Source organism: Podarcis cretensis, assembly GCF_951804945.1.
Source record: "Podarcis cretensis genome assembly, chromosome: 12".
Lineage (NCBI taxonomy): Eukaryota > Metazoa > Chordata > Lepidosauria > Squamata > Lacertidae > Podarcis > Podarcis cretensis.
The window spans coordinates 42,283,838-42,304,426 of record NC_137181.1 but is presented as its reverse complement, the minus strand read 5'-3'; the positions used below and the strand labels follow the sequence as shown (position 1 = coordinate 42,304,426).

At 40.7% G+C, this 20,589-nt stretch overlaps 1 protein-coding gene and 1 long non-coding RNA gene across 5 annotated transcripts in view; one reads left to right on the top strand and one right to left on the bottom strand.

Moving 5' to 3' along the window:
* RARB (retinoic acid receptor beta) overlaps positions 1-14,441 on the bottom strand; it is a 357,399-nt gene extending 342,958 nt beyond the window's left edge. For 3 of the 4 annotated variants that reach the window (XM_079947362.1, XM_079947368.1, XM_079947366.1), the window contains exons 1-2: positions 14,336-14,441; positions 2,282-2,402 (exon numbers count right to left, since the gene is read on the bottom strand). The gene's annotated coding sequence lies outside the window, so the exon portion shown is untranslated. Of the gene's footprint in view, positions 1-2,281; positions 2,403-6,990; positions 7,012-14,335 lie in introns of those variants that run through there. The other variant, XM_079947364.1, reaches the window with a different exon arrangement.
* An 835-nt stretch (positions 14,442-15,276) lies between these two features.
* On the top strand, positions 15,277-16,344 carry LOC307199568. Its single transcript, XR_013832068.1, has 2 exons — positions 15,277-15,367; positions 15,917-16,344. It is a non-coding gene; the product is annotated as an uncharacterized lncRNA (long non-coding RNA).
* The last annotated feature ends 4,245 nt before the right edge of the window (positions 16,345-20,589 follow it).

Here is a 20,589-nt window from a genome sequence, read left to right as displayed (position 1 = left end):
TTTTAAAAAATGTGCTCTAAATCTTCCCAAATCTTCCAGCATTCCGTTTCATTGAATGACCTGGGTTCCAGTATGAAAATGAGAGGAACATGTATTTCTGTTCACTTTCTCTCTAGACCATGAATGTTTTCTTCACCTTTTTCCATGTTCCCCTTCACTTGCCTTTTTTCTAAACTAAAAAACTCAAAATGTTTCAACCTTTCCTCATAGGGATGTTATCCTAGAGTCCTAGACCCATGATCATTTTGGTTGGCCTTTTTCTGAATCTCTTCCAGCTCTACAATGTTCTTTCTGAGGTGCAGCAAACAGAATTGTACACAGTATTCCTAGCATGGCCAAACTATGGATTTGTACAGTGGCATGATAATTGCAGTTTTGTTTTCAGTCACTCTCCTAATTATCCTCAACATGGAAATTTCCTTTTTCACAGCCGCTGCATACTGAGTTGACATTTACCTTCATTCCGATCGGACAAATGAAGCCTGGTCACAAACTCAAATCCCTTTTCTGATCAATCACCAGTGAATAGCATTTGTTATTTGAATTCGCAGAATGCAGAAGTCCTTTGGGAGCTCCACCCAATTTTTTTTTTCTTCCCACCCTGAACAGCTTGACCACTTCACTGCTCACTCCTACTCTAGGTTATTTATGAACAACTTTAAAAGTACCAAGGCCAATACCCCCTTGTCACATCCATCCGTTGGGAGAACTCTCAGCTTCCTTTAGTTACCAGTTACTGACCTGTCCTCTTATCCCATGACTGCTAAGCTTACTCAGGAGTCTTTTATGAGAGACTATTGAAAACTTCTTGAAAGTCACAATGTCTACTGGATCTCTCATGCTTACTGACACTGTCAAATAATGCTAAACAGTTAAGTAGACAGCACTTATCCCTGCAGAAGCCATGCTGATTATTCTTCAGCAATAATTGTTCTTCTATATGCTTGGTAATTCAGTTTTTAATTGTGCGTTCCACCAGTTTTCTCAGAACCAATTATAAGCTAACAGCTCTATCATTTCCTAGAACCTCCACATCCTTTTTTAAAAAAAAAATAATTGGTGTTACTTTGGCTATTTCTTCTTTTGCGTTGGATTGAACTAATTTGTTCTAGCCCAGCAAAATCTCTTGACTGGAACTCTTACAGGAATCATTAAAGCAGGAGTCGCCAACATGGTGCAATTAAAATATCATGGACTACTTCTCCCATCATCTCCAGCTAGCATTGCTAGTAGTCAGGGATGATGAGAGTTTGAGTCTAACAATTTCAGAAAGCACAACTTTGACCACCTTTACATTACAGGCTTTGCCATCTCCCTAGGTTTGACTGGGCCAGTCCCTGCTGGTTGCTGCACCAGACCATTATTCCTATGTATTTTGTATTTTTAAATAGTAAAGGTAAAGGTAAAGGTACCCCTGCCCGTACGGGCCAGTCTTGACAGACTCTGGGGTTGTGCGCCCATCTCACTTAAGAGGCCAGGGGCCAGCGCTGTCCGGAGACACTTCTGGGTCACGTGGCCAGCGTGACATCGCTGCTCTGGCGAGCCAGAGCCGCACACGGAAACGCCGTTTACCTTCCCGCTGGTAAGCGGTCCCTATTTATCTACTTGCACCCGGAAGTGCTTTCGAACTGCTAGGTTGGCAGGCGCTGGGACCGAGCAGCGGGAGCGCACCCCGCCGCAGGGATTCGAACCGCCGACCTTTCGATCGGCAAGTCCTAGGCACTGAGGCTTTAACCCACAGCGCCACCTGCGTCCCTTTTTTTTAAATAGTAAAGCAAAGCAAAAAAAAAAAAGCACAGTAGGTGCAAGCATCGCCCTAGTTTTGACAGGTTTCCTAGTTTTGCAACTGTATTTGAACACCATAGTGCACAACTATATCTGGATACGGTTGTAACTTGGTTCTCGAACGCCTTGGTACTCGTACGTTTTGGCTCCCGAACACCGAAAACCCAGAAGTGTTCCGGTTTCTGAACGTTCTTTGGAACCTGAACGTCTGACGCGGCTTCTGCTGCTTCTAATTGAGTGCAGGAAGCTCCTGCAGCCAATCAGAAGCTGCGCCTTGTTTTTCTAACATTTTTGGAAGTCGAATGGACATCCGGAACGGATTACGTTCGAGAACCAAGGTATGACTGTATTTCCTACCTTCCAAAGCATGCTATTCACACTACTACACGGGTCTAAGGGACGTTTTCAACTTCCAGCAAATGTAGTTTGATATTTAGGCAGTAATCCTATAACTACTTTCCTAGGAGTAAGCCCCATTGAACTCAGTGGTACTTACATGCATAGGATCGTACTGCCATGTCTCCCAGTACATAAAACAGGTTCATAGCCTTCCACCCTATCCAGGACTCGTTCATCATCTCGCTGCAATTTATCTTGGTTTGGTGGCTGCAGAGTCTCTACAGATAAACACAACAGAGGAAAAACAGATGAATCAGATATTTGACAGCCATAATGGGTTCAAGGTAGCATTATGTAAACATTATTAAGTGCAATAAACACATGTCAGCATTAGACACTCTTATGTGGATGTGCCAGTAAGAGTTACCGTGAACTTCTTAGTCATAATGTCTTTCTAACTTTATGTAGATAGTATAATAGCAGCTCAAGCAGTGCTGCAGCCTTGACGGGAAATCTTTACCCTGTAATAGATAGGCCAGGTCTGAAAGAGTGCCACTGGGAGACTGTACGCTTTCATTCATATAGATGCTGCGCATTTGTCGGACTGACAGGGAGGCTGGCCACCAGCTTTTTGCAGTGTAATTACTAGTAGAGCAGTGTTTTAGAGGCCCTGTTTGCTCCCGCCCATCCGGAAAACAGGTGCGGTGTGTGAGTTTTAACGTGAAATGTAGGACTATGTCCTGAATGGTGATTTTTAACTCTGCTGAAATAGGTATTTTTGCATTCTTACACAAGTAAGAAGAGGGAGGATAAATGTCAAGGTTCAGGGAATCCGATCTTTCGCATGCTGGACAACCAAGAATTGGAATCAGGGGTCAGCAATTTTTTTCAGCAGGGGGCCGGTCCACAGTCCCTCAGACCCTGTGGGGGGCCGGACTATATTTTGAAGAAAATATATTTTATTTAAATTTTGTAAATTTTATTAAATGATTTTGTTTAAAATGCATCTGTGGGTTATTTGTGGGGCATAGAAATTTGTTCATTTTTTTCTCTCCAAAATATAGCCCGGCCCCCCACAATGTCTGTGGGACAGTGGACCGGCCCCCTGCTGAAAAAGTTTGCTGACCCCTGCTCTAGATGTTGTTGTACACCAGCTTCCATCATCTCTGGTCACTGACCAGGCTATCTGAGGCTGATGTAAGTTGGGAGTCCAACAATATCTGGAGTGCCACACAGGTTCCCCACCCCTGCCCTAGGCACCCTAAGAAAGTTTACAGCCTTCTACTTGAGGCGCTTCACTTTCCCCTCTTGCACTAGCCATTTTCCGCTACTCCAGCAGCAGGAAGTTCCACAAGTTAACACTTAGTCCTCCAGATGAAGTTAGGGACTGGTCTACTCTTGTGCTGCATCTTGCAGATTTCAATCCTTCCACGCCAAATGCTCCAAAAGGAAAATGTAAGTAGACGACAGCGTTTTATTATGTTGTCTGTCAGTTTGCTTTTTATTACGTTTGATGTACTGTAATATGTTTTTAATGTTGTACAACACCCTGGGATCTTTGGATAAAGGGTGGTATATAAATGAATATGTATAATAAATTGAATATTTATAATAAATTAATAATAAATTGAATATTTATTATTAGTAGTAGTTTATTATTACTCCTGTTCCTTTTTCTATTTCTTCCTCACTTCCATCACAAACACAGGTTGGGGGTGTTTTAATTGCCCCCTTCTCAAGATTAGGTGTTTTAGTGACAAGGCCAGATTTGAATCAGCAGTCTGGCCCCACCCCTTGATAATGATTGACAGGAGGGGGTGGAGACAGAGTGGAGAAATTAGGGCAGTTCAGCTGGTAGGTGAGTGAGCTTTGTGATCAACACTCAACCCCCATAGTGGGGAATCTCAAGCCCGAAGACCAATAGCGGCCCTCTAAACCTCTCCACCTGGCCCTTGGATCTCTCTCTCCAGGTCATACCTCTCCCCGGCTCTGCTCTGCACCCTCTCTGAGTGTTTTTGCCCAGATAGACTGTGTACCTAAGTACTGACAATGCCTACTACTTGTCTGCATGGTGAACACAGAGGAATGGATGGGGCTAAAATACTGTGCCAAGGTTCCATTTTCATTTGTTTCTCCACCCACTTTGCCTCTGGCTTCACCCTTCATTGATATATGGCCCTCAGAAGGTTCTGCAGAAAGGAATGTGGCCCCTGGGCTAAGAAAGGGCCCCCACTCCACCTCAAACCCTTTCTACACACACACACACACACACACACACACACACACACACACACATAAATCGGGACAGAAGTAAATTCTCTATGCTCTCTCCCCCCCTGACACATGTGCACAGTGCCAAATTTTATGACCCCTTTGCTAGCTGAGACTAATGGCCAGTATTTGATATGATGTAACATATTTTCTTCTTTCTTCATTTTCCATCACACTTCCAGTCATGCCAAACCAGATTTCCTAACCCTGGTCTCTCTCCCAGCTGCTGATCTAAAGAAAAATTTGTTTGGTATGGGGAAGATTCCTATCTCACTTCTTTCCCAGTCTGGGTTCTGTGATTATTTAAAAACTGTAATTAAGATTGTATAGAAACATGGAATTAAACTACCAACTTCTTAAGGCAATTGGTGCCTTGTGAATAATTAAAGTAAAAATTGCCAATGGAATTGACGCCAGTGTGGATCTGCGAATCAATTAAGTTGTCAAAATATTGCTGTGTAGTGCCCTCAAAGGAAATTTGCTCCCGAAGTGTGTATTTAAGGGCAATTTCACTGTATTCCTGCAAGATTAACCATTACTGTATTTTAATATATACCTATTGTGGTGATTTAAAAACTAGCCCGCAAATGAATATGCTAATATCTGATTCTGTGGAAACGAGTGATTACGCCACTTTCTAACATCCTTGGCAAAAGCTCCTTTGATCAATTATTTCTTGTTTAACTTCTTTTGCTATACTTTTGGATGTCACACTCAAGTTCTAGCTGCGAATAAAAGGGGCTTAACAAAGATAAGAGCACTACAGGGATTCATAATGGTGAAATCACTTACCGGGTACTTGCGCTTCTCATCTCTACGAGCAAATGTCTGAAGTGAAATTAATTTGGTGATCCCAGGTTAGTCTGCAATGGGCCCTGGCCCATGCCTCAAATAAGCTAAATTATTGTTATTATCCCTACGTTCTAGTTTCAAACAATAGAAGTTAATTGAGCTGTCCTAATCATTTAATTTCTGGTATTAAAATGAAAATGTTTATGTTTGATGAGAGCTGCCATGCCTCAAAGGGATCTGAACTGAACCACTTGGGTGCAACCCATATTCTGTAAATGCCCTGGGTTCAAACAAACGAATGAATGGCAGGCAGGACAGAAGCAATAACTTTTAATCTCTCCCCCGCCCAACTCTGGGACATTTGCAGACTGTTTTTATTGGTATTTGGCTAGCTTCTGTCAGAAAATAGAATACTGACTAGAGGAAACATTGGTTTGATCTAACAAGACGATGATGTTGATGGATTATTTTATCCCACTCTTCAGCCACAAAAAGTGAATGGAAGTGATAATGCAATCCCTTACCCTCAGGTTTACAGTGTGTGTGTGTGTGTGTGTGTGTGTGTGAGAGAGAGAGAGAGAGAGAGAGAATGTGTGTATGCATAACACAAAAGGAAAATGGACTGGGAGGGAGGAGCTGAAAAGCTAGTTCAGGCACTGTTTCTTAAGTTACAGAATTATTGTAGTGACCAGATAGAAGAATAGAATAGAATAGAATAGAATAGAATAGAATAGAATAGAATAGAATAGAATAGAATAGAATAGAATAGAATATTCAGCTTGAAATTCCTCAGCATAGCATATAAGCAAGGAAGAGAGTATTACTGACGCATAGTGTGGATAACTAGGGTGGTCTTTATAGCCATCATATCAACAGCATACATTTAAGCACATTTATGCTTTAATCCCCCCCACCTCAAATAATTCTGGGAACTGTTGTTTGTTAAGAGTGCCCAGAGTTGTTAGGACATCCCTTACAGAGCTATAGCTTTCAGATGTCCACTATAAGGTCACAGAATGGGCTGTTAGTTCTTAAACACCAGAACCCCAACTCATGATAGGGTTATTTTTGAGCGTTCAGTTGTTCAGCTTACATATTTGTAAATAAACTCAAATATAAACTTATTTTCTCATTTGGATAAGACTTCAGTTTTCTGAAGGAAGGCTTCCTTCCTCTAATATCTTTCCTCTGCTTGCTAACCAGGCAAGTATCCTGTTGGCCTTGGTGGTACTTTTCCTGATCTGCAGTGTACCTTTCAGCTTAGCTTCTGTGATTGTGGTTTTTGAATGTCTCCCAAACATCCTGGATAAATTTAGCTCCCTTGACTCTGTGGGAGAGCACCCACAACAACACTCTTCTATGTATTTGCCCATAGTTCATTTTAGAACTGAAATACTGATACAGATACTATTTTATTTTAGGGGTGTCCACTTTGCATTCCTCTCTTCTGTAAAACTTCAGATATATAAAACTCATACCCTCCAACACTTTGAAGCCAAAATCTGAGTCACCGTCTTACCATTTCTTGTGAGAGCATAGCAGCCATTTTTGTTACCACAATCTCGCATGATTTCACACACCTACCCTGCCCCCCAAAACACACATTTCAGGGCACCGCACAAGATCGCAGCCTCAAAAAAAGCATTTTGGGGGGGCGGTGAGTGGAATCACGCTGCGAATTCGTGTGAGATCGCGATGACCAAAATGGCCGCTGTTCCCTCACGTTAAAAAACACAGGATGTCCCAGTTTTCCAGGACACATTCAGGGGATGTAATCATTCATTTATTGCATTAATATCCTACCTTTTTTTTCTCCAAAGAGCTCAAGGTGGCATACATGGTCTCCTCCCCACAACAATCCTGTGAGGTAAACTCAGCTGAGAGGATGTGACTGGCCTAAGGTCATCCAGTGAGCTTCATGGAATTGAACCTTGGTCTCTCAGGTCTTAGTCCAACATTCGAACTAACACCACAAACTATTTACTTTGATAAACTGTGCTGCCTTCCCCCCCACCCACCACCCATCATTTTCTGTTTCAATGGATTATATTTTAGTAAGCTGGATAAATGGGTGTTTTCTGAATATGACTAGCATTGTATGGTTTTGCTTGTTTCTGAGATATTGTGACCAGAACTCTATGAATATTGAACAACCAGATATGGATGCGCCAGTTGATTTAAATGTATGGCCTGCTTTATGCACAAGGCTTCTGTACATATAAATGTACTTCGGAATAGACAAATATGTATATGTTATACAATAAAAACCAGCTGTTGCCGATCTATATTCTATTGCCGACAGAGTGAAGCAGAGAAATCAAGTGACTTGTGACCCTCAACAGCCTCACTCCTGTCCCTTTTAAATTTATCCCACGGATTTGAAATATCTTGTATTATTTTTAAAAAATATTTTTTTATTGGAAATTTTATTTACAACATAACATAAACCCCCCAATAAAGAAATCCACCCTTATTAAACGTGAACATAACATACAATAAGCATAACATACAACAATACAAACAACCAAATAAAAGACTTCCTTTATCCTGTATTTAAGTTATAATTAGAAAAATCTTAAAGGAAACAGCTGATAAGAAGTAAATAAGGAGGCCAGATGCCAGATACTGAAATGTCTTAACTTGTAATGCCAATAAAGGGATTTGTGTTGTGTTGTATTGTATTGTATTGTATTGTATTGTATTGTATTGTATTGTATTGTATTGCCTCTGAGGACCATCCTTCCAGCCATGGCTGGGCTGTTGTAATATCTTCCTAGAATACCAGCAAAATGGGACTTCCGGAGGCGGCGCGAACGGCAATGGCTGCCCTTTCCTAGTCGGGAAGGGAAGCTCCGCCGAAAAAGGGTCTCCCGCTGCGGCGAAGCGGGGACCCATTCTGGAAAACCACAGGCAGCAGAAGCCTGTGGTCTTGGGGTCCGGCGGGCGCCAGGAGCAGCCCCCAAAACGTTGAAGGAACCCCGTAAGGGGCTCCAGATCGCGGAGGGGGTTGCGGCGCTGTGGATCGTTCCGCAATCGGCGGAGTGAAGCCGCGTTGCTGCTGCCGGTGAGCGCTGTCCTTTCTTCCTAAACTACAGATTCGGAAAACAACAACCCGTGAGTAAACGGACTTTAAAAGTTTCGGGACTTTAAGTACTTAATTTGGCTGAAAGCGGAGTGACGAAAAATAGGAAGTCCGTCTTCCGCTGTCATTGAATCATTAAGCAAAGAGCCGGAGGAGTGGAGGCAAAGAGTGAACTTTTAATCTAACTGATCTGGACATCCGTGGAAATTATTTTTAAGCAGAATAAGGATTTTAAGTAATTGATTATATGACTTTTATGTGGACTTTGATACCTCTCTTCTATTTGGATTATAATTAAAGCAAGAATCCCAGGTGCTGGAACTGCCTGAGTAACTGAGTAGCCAGCTTGCAGGGCTGGATACTTTTGAACTTAAACTTTGAAACAATCTGAGGGAGTTTGAACTGGTTACTTTGAAGCATCTTTTGGAATACCAGCAAGCACTGTCTGAAACACTGCGACTTTTTAAACACTAACTCTGCTAAAAATTACCTTATTGAAGGCTCTCGGACATTAAATGGGATTATAATATTTTTATTGAAATTGTCTTCTTTCCTAAAGACATTTTAAGTCCCCCCTAGAGGATTTGGGATTAATAGCAGTGACATTGTTTTACTTTCCTTTTCCCGGCCTCCTGTTTGACTATTACCATCTGGGCCGCTGCTTTCTCATGGGAACAACTCAGCTTGACCTTGAATTTTAGATAACTCTGGAATGAGTGGCGCAAGAAAAAAGGGACCGAGAACCAGACAAACAACTCTAACCGCAGTCTCCCAGGCACGCAGATCATCTGTGCCTACTGTGCTTACTTTGCCTACTCTGACTTCTGAGAAAGAAGCTGCTTCTCTGCCACGGGCAGAAACTGAGGAATTCCAATTGGAAGAGATGGCCTCAGGAGAAATCAGTTCTACTTTAGAGAAAATTCTTGAAAAATTGGAATCTTTGGATAAAAAAGTGGAATCTTTGGATAAAAAAGCTGATCAGCAAACAGCTAAAATTGAACAAAATACTGAATGTTTAAATAGACTAACTGGACAAGTTGCACAAAATGTGCAAGCAATTGGAGAACTGAAGGAGACTGCAGGTGAAAATCGGAAATTGGCTGAAGATACCAGCCAAAGATTGGGAAATTTAGAGAAAGAGGTAAGACCACTCAGCAAACAAGTAGGTGAACATCAGACCTATCTTTCTATGATAGAACTACAGAATAGACAGACTAATTTAAGGATAAGGTCGATACCAGAGGTGGAAGAAGGCAACTTAGCTGAGTTCCTGACTAAAGAATTTTCCAAGTTTTGGAACCTAGAGGAAAAAGACTTTAAAATTACATCAGCCTTTAGACTTGGAAGACTTATAAAGAGAGAGAAGCCCAGAGATTGTTTAATAATACTGAGATCAAAGGAGGAAAGGGACAAGATTTTGGGTTTACATTACGGAAAGTCACTGGACATTCTGGACAAAAGAATCGAAATTTTTAAGGATATTCCTAAACAACTGTTGGACCTTAGATCTGATTATTTGGAACTAACAAGATTGTTAAGGAGCAACACGATTATCTTCAGGTGGGATTTTCCTCAAGGATTATCTTTTACTTTTAGAGGGAAGAAGATTAAAATTAGATCACTGGAAGATAGAGATAAATTTCTGATTGCGCACGGAGAGGACCTTCAAAAAGGACTGGAACTACCCTCGGGGCCTGCAGTACCAGAGGTGCCCGCACCCTCGGATTCTGAAGACCCAGCGAACAAGGTACTACCCCTAGAAAAATAACCAGACTTATTCAGGATGTCTCTGCAACTTTTGAGCTGGAATATAAACGGCTGTAACATTCCGGAAAAAAGAAGGAAAATTTTTCATATATTGAAAAAGGAACAATTGGACATTATTTGCTTACAAGAAACACATGTGACTAGGCTCCACCGGAAAGTATTAATAAATAAAAGACTTGGTCAGGAATTTATATCTTCAGACAAAGTAAAGAAGAGAGGCGTGGTGATATATGCAAAAGAGAGCCTGTCACCTAAATTCTTATTTAAAGATGAATATGGAAGAATTTTGGCAATCGAAATACAACATCAAGGAGAAAAGATTCTGATATTAGGAATTTATGCACCAAATGAAGGGAAGTCGGAATTTTTCAAGAAGTTGCATGAGACTATGCTGGAATATCTGGATTATGACAACATCATCATGATGGGAGACATGAACGGGGTCGTATCAACTAACATGGATAAGTCACAAAGCCAGAATGTCACTAAAGATGGCAGACTACCAAAGACCTTTTTTGAACTGACTGACAATATGGACTGGATTGACATTTGGAGAACGAAGAATCCCTTGGGAAAAGAAGGAACATTCTTCTCTGAAGCTCAGCTGACCTGGACAAGAATCGACCAAATATGGATAACTAGAGGTCTGGCACCGAAGGTCAGAAAGGTGGAAATCTGCCCAAAAACCTGCTCCAACCATAACGCACTGAAAATGGATATGATACTATTACCAACTGGTTCCTTTAGATGGAAGATGAATGACAATCTGTTTAGAGATCAGGAGATTACTAAGAAGGCCCAGAAAGCATTGAAGGATTACTTTGAGATAAATATGAACACAGCGGTGGAAAAAAGAATTATTTGGGATGCAAGTAAAGCTGTGATGAGGGGGTTCTTGATACAACAGAATGCGGCAAGGAAGAGGATACAAAATGACAGAAAAGATAAGATTTTGGAGAAAATAAAAGAATTAGAGAAGAAGTTAAGATCAAACCCGAAGTCCCTGCCGATCTTGAGAGAAATCAAACTCTATCAAGCACAGTATTCTAAACTGATAAATCAGGAAATAGAGTGGAAGATTAAATTAATGAAACAAAAAACTTTTGAATCGGCAAACAAATGTGGGAAACTGCTAGCTTGGCAGTTGAAGAAGAGACAAAAATTGAATACAGTTACAAATTTGGAAATTGAAGGAAGAAACATTCAGAACCCCACGGAGATTAGAAAGTGTTTTCAGAAATACTTCAAAAAATTATATACCCAAGGGCCGCAGAATGAGGACGAGATAAAACAATTTTTGGAGAAAAATGGACTTAAAAGGTTGTCACAAGAAAATAGATCTCTCCTGAACAGTAAAATAACATGTCAAGAAATTGAACAAGCCATTCAAAACATGAAACCGGGCAAATCTCCAGGGCCAGACGGGCTAACCTCCAAATATTATAAGATATTAAAAGACCATTTGATTCAACCACTGATGGAGGTTAGCAATGAAATTATGGAGGGGAGGAGGGCGCCGGAATCGTGGAAGGAAGCTTTCATCACATTGATACCAAAATTGGAAGCTGAAAAGACGCAACTTAAGAACTACCGTCCCATCTCCCTTTTAAATGTGGATTACAAAATTTTTGCAGATGTTTTGGCAAGTAGATTTAAAAAAGTTCTAAATGAAGTAATTCATAAAGACCAGGCAGGCTTTCTCCCAGGTAGACACATGTTTGCTAATACAAGGAACATTATTGACATTTTGGAACTTTTGCAAACTGATATAAATACAAAAGCAGTGTTAATCTTTATAGATGCGGAGAAGGCCTTTGATAATATCTCTTGGAAATTTATGAAGGGAAATTTAAAAGAAATGGGAGTGGGTCGGGGTTTTGAGAATGGGATTGATGCAATATATTCAGAGCAAAAGGCTAAATTGATAGTAAACAATGTGGTTACTGAAGAGTTTAAAATTGAAAAAGGAACACGACAAGGCTGCCCGATTTCCCCTTTGTTATTTATATCAGTTCTGGAGGTGCTCTTGAATATGATTAGAGGGGACCGGTTGGTGGAAGGGATTCAGGTCGGAGCGAAACAATATAAACTTAAAGCTTTTGCAGATGACCTAGTTTTGACCCTGCAGGAGCCAGAATCTAGTACAAAAAGAGTATTACAACTGATTCAAGATTTTGGTCGGGTGGCAGGATTTAAACTAAATAAACAGAAAACTAAGGTGTTGGGGAAAAATCTGACAGATGCAGAGTCGGAACAGTTTCAGAGAGAAACGGAACTAACTGTGGTTAAAAAAGTAAAGTACCTAGGGGTAAACATAACAGCAAAAAATCTGAGTCTATTTAAGGATAATTACGAAAAATGTTGGTCTGAAATTAAGAGAGATTTGGATAGTTGGACAAAATTGAAGCTTTCTCTGTTAGGCCGAATCGCTGCTGTTAAGATGAATGTATTGCCAAAGATGTTGTTTTTGTTTCAAACATTGCAGATTGTGGACAAGACAGAGTGCTTCCGGAAGTGGCAGAGAGATATATCTAGATTTGTCTGGCAGGGCAAAAAGCCCAGAATTAAGTTTAAGATACTAACTGATGCGAAAGAAAGAGGGGGCTTTGCCCTGCCAGACCTAAAGTTGTATTATGAAGCCGCAGCCTTTTGCTGGCTAAAAGACTGGCTACTTCTCGAAGACACTGACGTACTGGATTTGGAAGGGTTTAACAATGCCTTTGGTTGGCATGCATATCTATGGTACGATAAGGTTAAGATTAATAAGGTCTTTAAGAACCATATTGTCAGGAAAGCAGTTTTTAAAGTCTGGACAAAATACAAAGACTTATTGGAAAATAAAACTCCGAGGTGGCTTTCACCTCTGGAAGCTAAGGCCCGAAAAAGACCCAATATGGAGGCCAATTGGCCAAAATATTGGGAAATATTAGAAAAAGACGGAGACAATTGGAAATTGCAGAGTTTGGAGAAAATGAAGGATAAAGTGCGAGACTGGTTACATTACGCTCAGATTAAAGAAGTTTTTAAAAATGACAAAAAGGTAGGGTTCCAGGTGGAGAAATCGAAGTTGGAAACAGAATTGTTAGAACCCAAAACTAAGGTATTATCAAGAATGTATAACTTGCTGCTGAAATGGAATACACAAGACGAAATGGTTAAATCGGTTATGATAAAGTGGGCTCAGGATATTGGGCATAATATTATGTTTGAGGACTGGGAAAGGTTGTGGACCACCGGGCTGAACTTCACTGCATGTAGTGCTTTGAAGGAAAATGTAATGAAAATGATATATAGATGGTACATGACCCCAGTTAAACTTGCCAAAATATACCATTCGTCTGATAATAAATGTTGGAAATGTAAAGAACATGAAGGAACATTCTTTCACCTCTGGTGGACTTGCCCTAGAATGAAGGCCTTCTGGGAAATGATTTATAATGAGTTGAAAAAGGTATTTAAGTATACCTTTACTAAGAAACCAGAGGCCTTCCTTCTGGGCATTGTCGGCCAGAAGGTGTTAAAGAAGGACCGAACATTTTTTATGTATGCAACAACGGCAGCAAGGATACTCATCGCCAAGAGTTGGAAAACTCAAGATCTACCCACACTGGAAGAGTGGCAGATGCAGCTGATGGACTATATGCAACTGGCCGAGATGACTGGCAGAATTCGAGACCTGGGAGAAGAGAGGGTTGAAGAAGACTGGAAGAAATTCAAGATTTATCTACAAAAGTATTGTAATTTGGTTGAAGGCTAAGAAGGATGCTAGATCATAAATAATTGCCTACCACTGAACTAGATTTGAAATTGACGATAAGTGAGATTGAGGGAAATATAAAATTTGTGGAGAATAGATTAAATTAACTGAACAAAATTTAAGAATATAAATAAGATGATAAATTGCTGGGAAAAAATTTATAACGATGTAAGTGGGAGTGGGAGACGTGAGGGAGTCCAAAGAAGTTCTGAAAAATGTGTTATGACTCATGTTATATTGTTTATTATTTTTTGCATTTTGTATTTTAAAAAAAATCTCAATAAATATTTATAAAAAAAAAAAAAAATAGAATACCAGCAAAATGGCCTGGTCACAAAAAGTGATGGCCTGGTCATAATTTTGAAAACGGAACAGGTTTTGCTGAGTTGTCGTGTGTGTGTGTATTTGAATAGGGGACATGGAGGGAAGGGATGTCTTAAAATAAAATGAGAGAGAGAGTCTCATGGGGGAAACGAACAAGAGAAGCGAGGACGAAGGGATGTGGATGAAGCTCTCCAATACTAACAAAAGGCTTCATTCACCTCAGGCCCAGAGCAAAAAGTGCTGTACTCGCACCTTGGTATTAAACAATAAAAGAAACAAGAGAGGCCTGTCATTCAGGGAGGAGATGCGCCTCTGACTTCCATTCAGTCTGATGTGGATAAAAAGGGAGGGGAAAACCTGGGGAGGAGAGGGTTTGATTAATGAGCTTTTGTGGTTGTTTGTAACCAAGTTCACCCCTATTCTGTCTGCACTAAGGTAACACCGTTTGAGACTAACTGCTAAATGTTTATATTGCAACTAGCTGCTAAATGTTTCTTTCATATTGCTCTGCTCCATGCTGGCTTCATAGATTTAGGCACGTGGCTGATAAGGTAAAAATATTCGCCCGGGTCATTATCTTAGCTTTCAAAAACAATGAAGAGAGAAAGTACATAATAAAACATTTGCATGTCATTTGTGTAGGGTTTTTTTAACAATGAAGGTTTCAGAATAGTCTGAAGGAATTGTATAGGGCAAATGTATCTACCATCTTGTTTTCACCTTTGCAGATAACAATAATCAATAATAATAATATTAATAAAAATAAATATTTATTTATACCCCTCCCATCTGGCTGGGTTTCCCCAGCCACTCTGGGCGGCTACTCTTGTGTATCCTACATAGAATTCCTTAATAGTTTTCTGTGGGTTTCTGGGTAGCTGCTGCATTTGACAACCAAAATTGAAGTTCTTTCCAGACATTTTCCTGGACAGTTACATAAAATTTGCAACAATCCAGCTCCCTGACAGAATTGCCGTACAATAAGAGACACTTGCCAGATGGCCTCAATTCGTGAGAAATATGTGTTTCTAATGCACACACGTCAAAACCAATTCAGCATGCAATTTTAACCTTGGGGATTTGACTGGTTTTTTTCGACAGAATCTGTTGCTGGTGGAGACGAAAACATTATTGAAAATGGTGAACCGCTACATAGAGGAACTTACTCAGTGAGGTCCTACCTATTCAGTTTCCTTTTGAGGAGAATTTTCAGGGGCGGAGCTAGAGTTTCATCTTTTCATGTGTGAAAGGTATGTGTATCTACCACCAAAGGCACATTGAAAGTGGTCCAATACAAAAAGCTCATTGCACAACAACTGAACTATCAACCGCAGCCTACCTAAAAGCCTGAAATCTCTAGCCTGCTTCAAGGCAACATATAACTCAAGCAACAAAGACCGGAGGTGCGGAGGTGTCTATTCTTGTAGGCATAGCTTTGAGCAAAAGAGCTTATTGCATAATCACAGCCTTTATAAAAAGGCAGATATAAGTGTAGAAAGAATGAAGGCAATGGGATTGAGGGTTAAGGCACTGGTGATGTAACACAGTGATACCCCACAGCTGGCTAAGGAACATAATTTAAAAAGAGGAAAAGCGTCACGAAAGCAGATGGCACAAATTTGCATATAATCTACATATGGTAATTAGTACTTACGGATGTACATTTATAAGTAATTACTGTACTTTCAAAGGAAATGTGATACATCTCATCATGACTGTGACCTGTTTTGTTGTCCAATCTGCTATATAGGTGCTAACCATCGATGCATCTTTATGTCTCTCCTTCCCCCTTCTTAAAGGTTTATCCTTAAACGAAACTTGACGGATTGAAATCTTATATGTGATTGAAGTCACGTGTAGTAGACAGCCCTTCTTTTAACCAGCTAAAGATTTTGTATTTTTCCAAGGTTCCAGAAGGGGCGTTCTTCAGCCTATTTTAAAACTGATTTATTGTGGCTTGGCTTGAAGTTGCTTGTGATGAGGGGCAAGCAGAAATTCTCTAAATGTATAAATATCCAAATGTATGGTACAGCATGAAGTACTCACTTGTGCTGCTTAAAAACAGTGTGTCTTACCGAAAATTAAAGCTACAACGAATGCTTGTTTTTAAGTGATCAACCATTACTTTTGGTATTACAAGCATGTGTATATAGATCCCTTATAGCTTACTGTCATGTAATGCTTTATAAATGATACTTAATAAACAACAGCTGTGAGTCTTACAGAAGTATTCATCAAGGCACACATTCATTAATGGTAAATCACTTTTGACTGGTAAGATGCTAGTGGCTGGCATGTAATCTTTTAATGGCCTGTGCTTTGAGTAATGCAGGTCAATTCTTTTGTCATGAAGTAATACAGGAGGAATAATGTGCTGGTGTTTTCGTTAGGACAAAATAGTTATAAAAGCTCACTTGGCTATCTGTGGGCTATGAAGGTTGCAGAAGGGATAAGGCAACCTTTGCCAACCTGGTGCACAGTGGACTAGGGCTGATGGGAGCTGTAGTCCAGAAAATCTGGAGGGCGCTAGGTTGGTGAAGACAATAGTATCTTTGCAGACTTGCTATCTGTTACATTAGTGAACTATCATTACAGTTATTGTTTGTTTTCTTTCCAATTTTAATTTGTATGCTGACTTTCTACATTACTGTACTCAAAGTAGCCTAAAACCCACATTTTGTTGTTGTTATTGGCATCTGTCTGTCTCAAGAGTCAATGGAGTGTACCTCGAGGGGTGAAGTCTGCTGGTTAGCAGCACCAAAGTGACCTCAGGGCACAAGCCTGGGCATTGTGCATGGAGATCCTGGGTTGCCCCAACAACAAGACCCTGCTCTCAGCCTCACTGATGTGGTCCAAAGGAAAGCAGAGCAATACATCTGGCATCAGACTGGCTGCCGGAGTTACCAAAAGGAGGTGTACAAGGAGCCATCCAACCATCTCGGGTTGACAAGCCCCACCTGCCCCTCACTTCTCTCTACAACATGTGCAGAAACTGCCTTCTTGACCTTTAGACCTACTGTTGGTCTCGTCCGCCCAATCTGCCAGAGCCTGTCTTCGCATGCAGGAGAAGTCCCTAATTCACAGAGAGTTTGAGACCCATTGGCTACCCTCACCAGGTTTAGCTGGCCAGTCGAAGCCATTCCTGGGGTGTGGCCACTTTCACATGCTGACAGCTTCTAGGAGCCACAAATGAGAGCTGTGTACAGGGTGGGGAGCATCTTTGAGCAAACTACCCCAGAAGGAGCATGACAGGTCCCCCAACAGAAGTACTACCCTCCCCTAAGACCCCACACACCCCAAAAATGACCCTCATAAATGACAAAATATGCAACAAAAGTATGTCATTGTGCAATAACAATTCAAAATAAAAATAAGCACTTAACAAAACTTCGGAATCCTTTTCACGTGTAATATCAGCTAGTATAATATCAGTAAAGGACAGTAAAATAAGTCACATCCATCTACTGCAATAAATGAATTCTTAAGTTTTGAACAAACTAAACAATATCAGCAAAATGTAATAACATATAGTGCCACAGACTGCAAAAATTATAAATTTACTACTTCCACATACATTGTTTGCGATGTTCATTTTAAATTTTATTGATTGTATTGCCAGGCAACTACTCAAGGTGATAAGCTCCCAGGGCAATGCTACCAGACTTTTGGGGTCTTTGTAATATTTGTTTCATTTTCACAGGCCCATCCTCTCTATAAGTCTTAATAAATGGTGGAGCTTATATTGGTGAAGGCATTCCTGGAGAAACACTAGACAATCAGAATCAAAGGCTTGTAGAATTGAAAGGGACCCCAAACTCCAACCCCCTGCAGTGCAGGAATCTCAACATGAAGGTCCCCCATCCAATTTGAAACCATGCTGGACTCCGCTTAGCTTTGCAAATGTACTAGCAGCTTTATTGCTCCTGTTGTAAAGTTTTGCAGCTGATACAACTAACACCTTAAAATACGCACAGGAAAGCATAGTAAACCAGTGCAAATTCTAATGAACTGGTCTTTGTGAGCTCTCAACCAGCAGATAGGCTGCACTAACTGTAACTCTAGACACTCTTCAACAGTAGCTCCCTGTACAGTGCACTTCAGTACAATAATCAACATGAAAGTATAGTAATGCATGTGTGACACTGTATAACATCCCAGTTCAGTAGGATCCCAGTGGGACGCAGGTGGTGCTGTGGTCTAAACCACTGAGCCTCTTGGGCTTGCTGATCATAAGGTCAGCAATTTGAATCCCCATGACAGAGTGAACTCCCGTTGCTCTGTCCCAGCTCCTGCCAACCTTGCAGTTTGAAAGCACACCAGTGCAAGTAGATAAGTAGATACCGCTGTGGCGGGAAGGTAAACGGCATTTCCGTGCCCTCTGGTTTCCATCACGGTGTTCTGTTGCACCAGAAGTGGTTTGGTCATGCTGGCCACATGACCCAGAAAGCTGTCTGTTGACAAACGCCAGCTCCCTCGACCTGAAAGCAAGATGAGCACCACAACTCCATAGCTGCCTTTGACTGGACCTAACCGACCAGGGTTTTATCTTTACCTGACTAGGAAGCAGTCAGAATATTAACAATAATGTAGTTCTTTTATAAGAAAGCCTATACAGAAGTAAGCCACATGGGACTTGGGACTTACTCCCAAGTAACTCTATAGAATTGCAGCCTTAACTAGAACAAGAAATATTGGAGTTCTTATCTCAGGGCTCTCACTTGTAAGTCAATTCACACAGTTCTTTTTTATGCATTGAGTGGTGGGCTGCTAGGCTATGGGGACTGCTGAGAATTCAGTGAAGCAGTGCTGGAAACCTTGTTAAACTACTGAACGTTGTACATTACACACCATACCAAATAAATTAAAATCTGAAACTCTGAAAAATCTGAGTTTGGGTTGCTAACTACACTTCCTGTTTAAGGAGTGATAATATTTAACATTCTGATTCGGTTCCCACATCACTTTGAAGGAATGTCCGCAAATGTCAGTAGGCATATCTGAGTTGAATCCCCAGAAAAGATCTGAAGAGCCACTGCATTTTATTTCCTGCACAGTCAAATCTGTAATGTGGTCACTTTGAAACAGTCTATTATTCCAGCTGCTTTCCTCTTTTATGGTTACTTTAAATTTATGGCTTCCATGATGTACTTCCCAATGGACTTAACATTGAGAATCAGCAGCTCTACAAATCTCCTGCCAACGGACTTTCATCTTCCCTGTTAATTTGTGTACTTGTGAAGAATGTGGCCATAAATCACAAAGAACACCTTAGCCAAAGCAAATGTAGCCCTATTTTCAGGCACACAGACACACACCAAGTGGCAAGTGGTGGCTAAGAGTTGCACACAGTGGTGCACTTAATTTTTTTATTTGTCATCTCATGTCAGCTCATTCTCTTCGCGATCTTGCCACTTAGCCTGCATACAGGGCTATTTGTCAATATAATCTCTCAGATTTCCAAGAATATATTTAATCAGCTGAAAACAAGAGCAAGTCATAAACTTCAATGAAACAGAATTTAGAAGAAGAGACAATGAATACTGCTTTGCTTTGGAGAATGCCATGTTGTTGCCCTGCAGTCTTATTCATGTGCATAATGTTTTGCTTCACAATTGTTCCAGGTATCTATCCAAATAATACATTGAAGCAGAGGGCTGTGCACTGAAGCACAGAATGGGTGTTCAAGCTATGCATAATTAACAAATATTACTTTATCTAAGTTTCAGGCCTGATAATCTGAATATCAAATTCTACAAAATAACAAAAACTGAGTGATTACAGAGTGAAGCAGTGAGGGGGCCCCTGTGGAATATCATGGTCATTGCCATTAAATCAATATTTTTTGTATGTGTTTGATATGATGGAAACATTACATAGAGAAGTGACTAGATCAGATAGATACATAAAAATTTGCTCTGTGTGCTGGAAGAGTTAAATCAGAATTTATTTTATTGCCAGAGAATATCACCTACCATAAGGGTAGGCAGACTTTAGGCTTGTGGGATCTACTTACCGGTATGTGTTGTTGTTGTTGTTGTTGTTGTTGTTGTTGTTTACTAAAACCATCAGATCCACCAGTCAGAGCCTACCCTACTTCACACTTCACATTTGTATCCTGTATGAGAATTTATCTGACACACGCACAGCCCAAGTCTTTCTGCAGAAAAATCGACTTCAGGCTTTCCCCAAGCTTTCTTCATTTTGGCAGTATAATTTAAGGGTGAGAGGAGAATCTTCCCCAACACAGTGCCCTTCAGCTGTTTTGGACTACAGTGGTACCTTGTTTCTCGAACAGCTTAGTCGCCGAACAAATCGGCTCCTGAACGCTACAAACCCAGAAGTAAGTGTTCCGGTTTGCAAACATTTTTCAGAAGCTGAGCATCCAACGTGGCTTCCATTTGAGTGCAGGAAGCTCTTGCAGCCAATCGGAAGCCGCGCCTTGGTTTTTGAACAGTTTCATGAGTTGAACGGA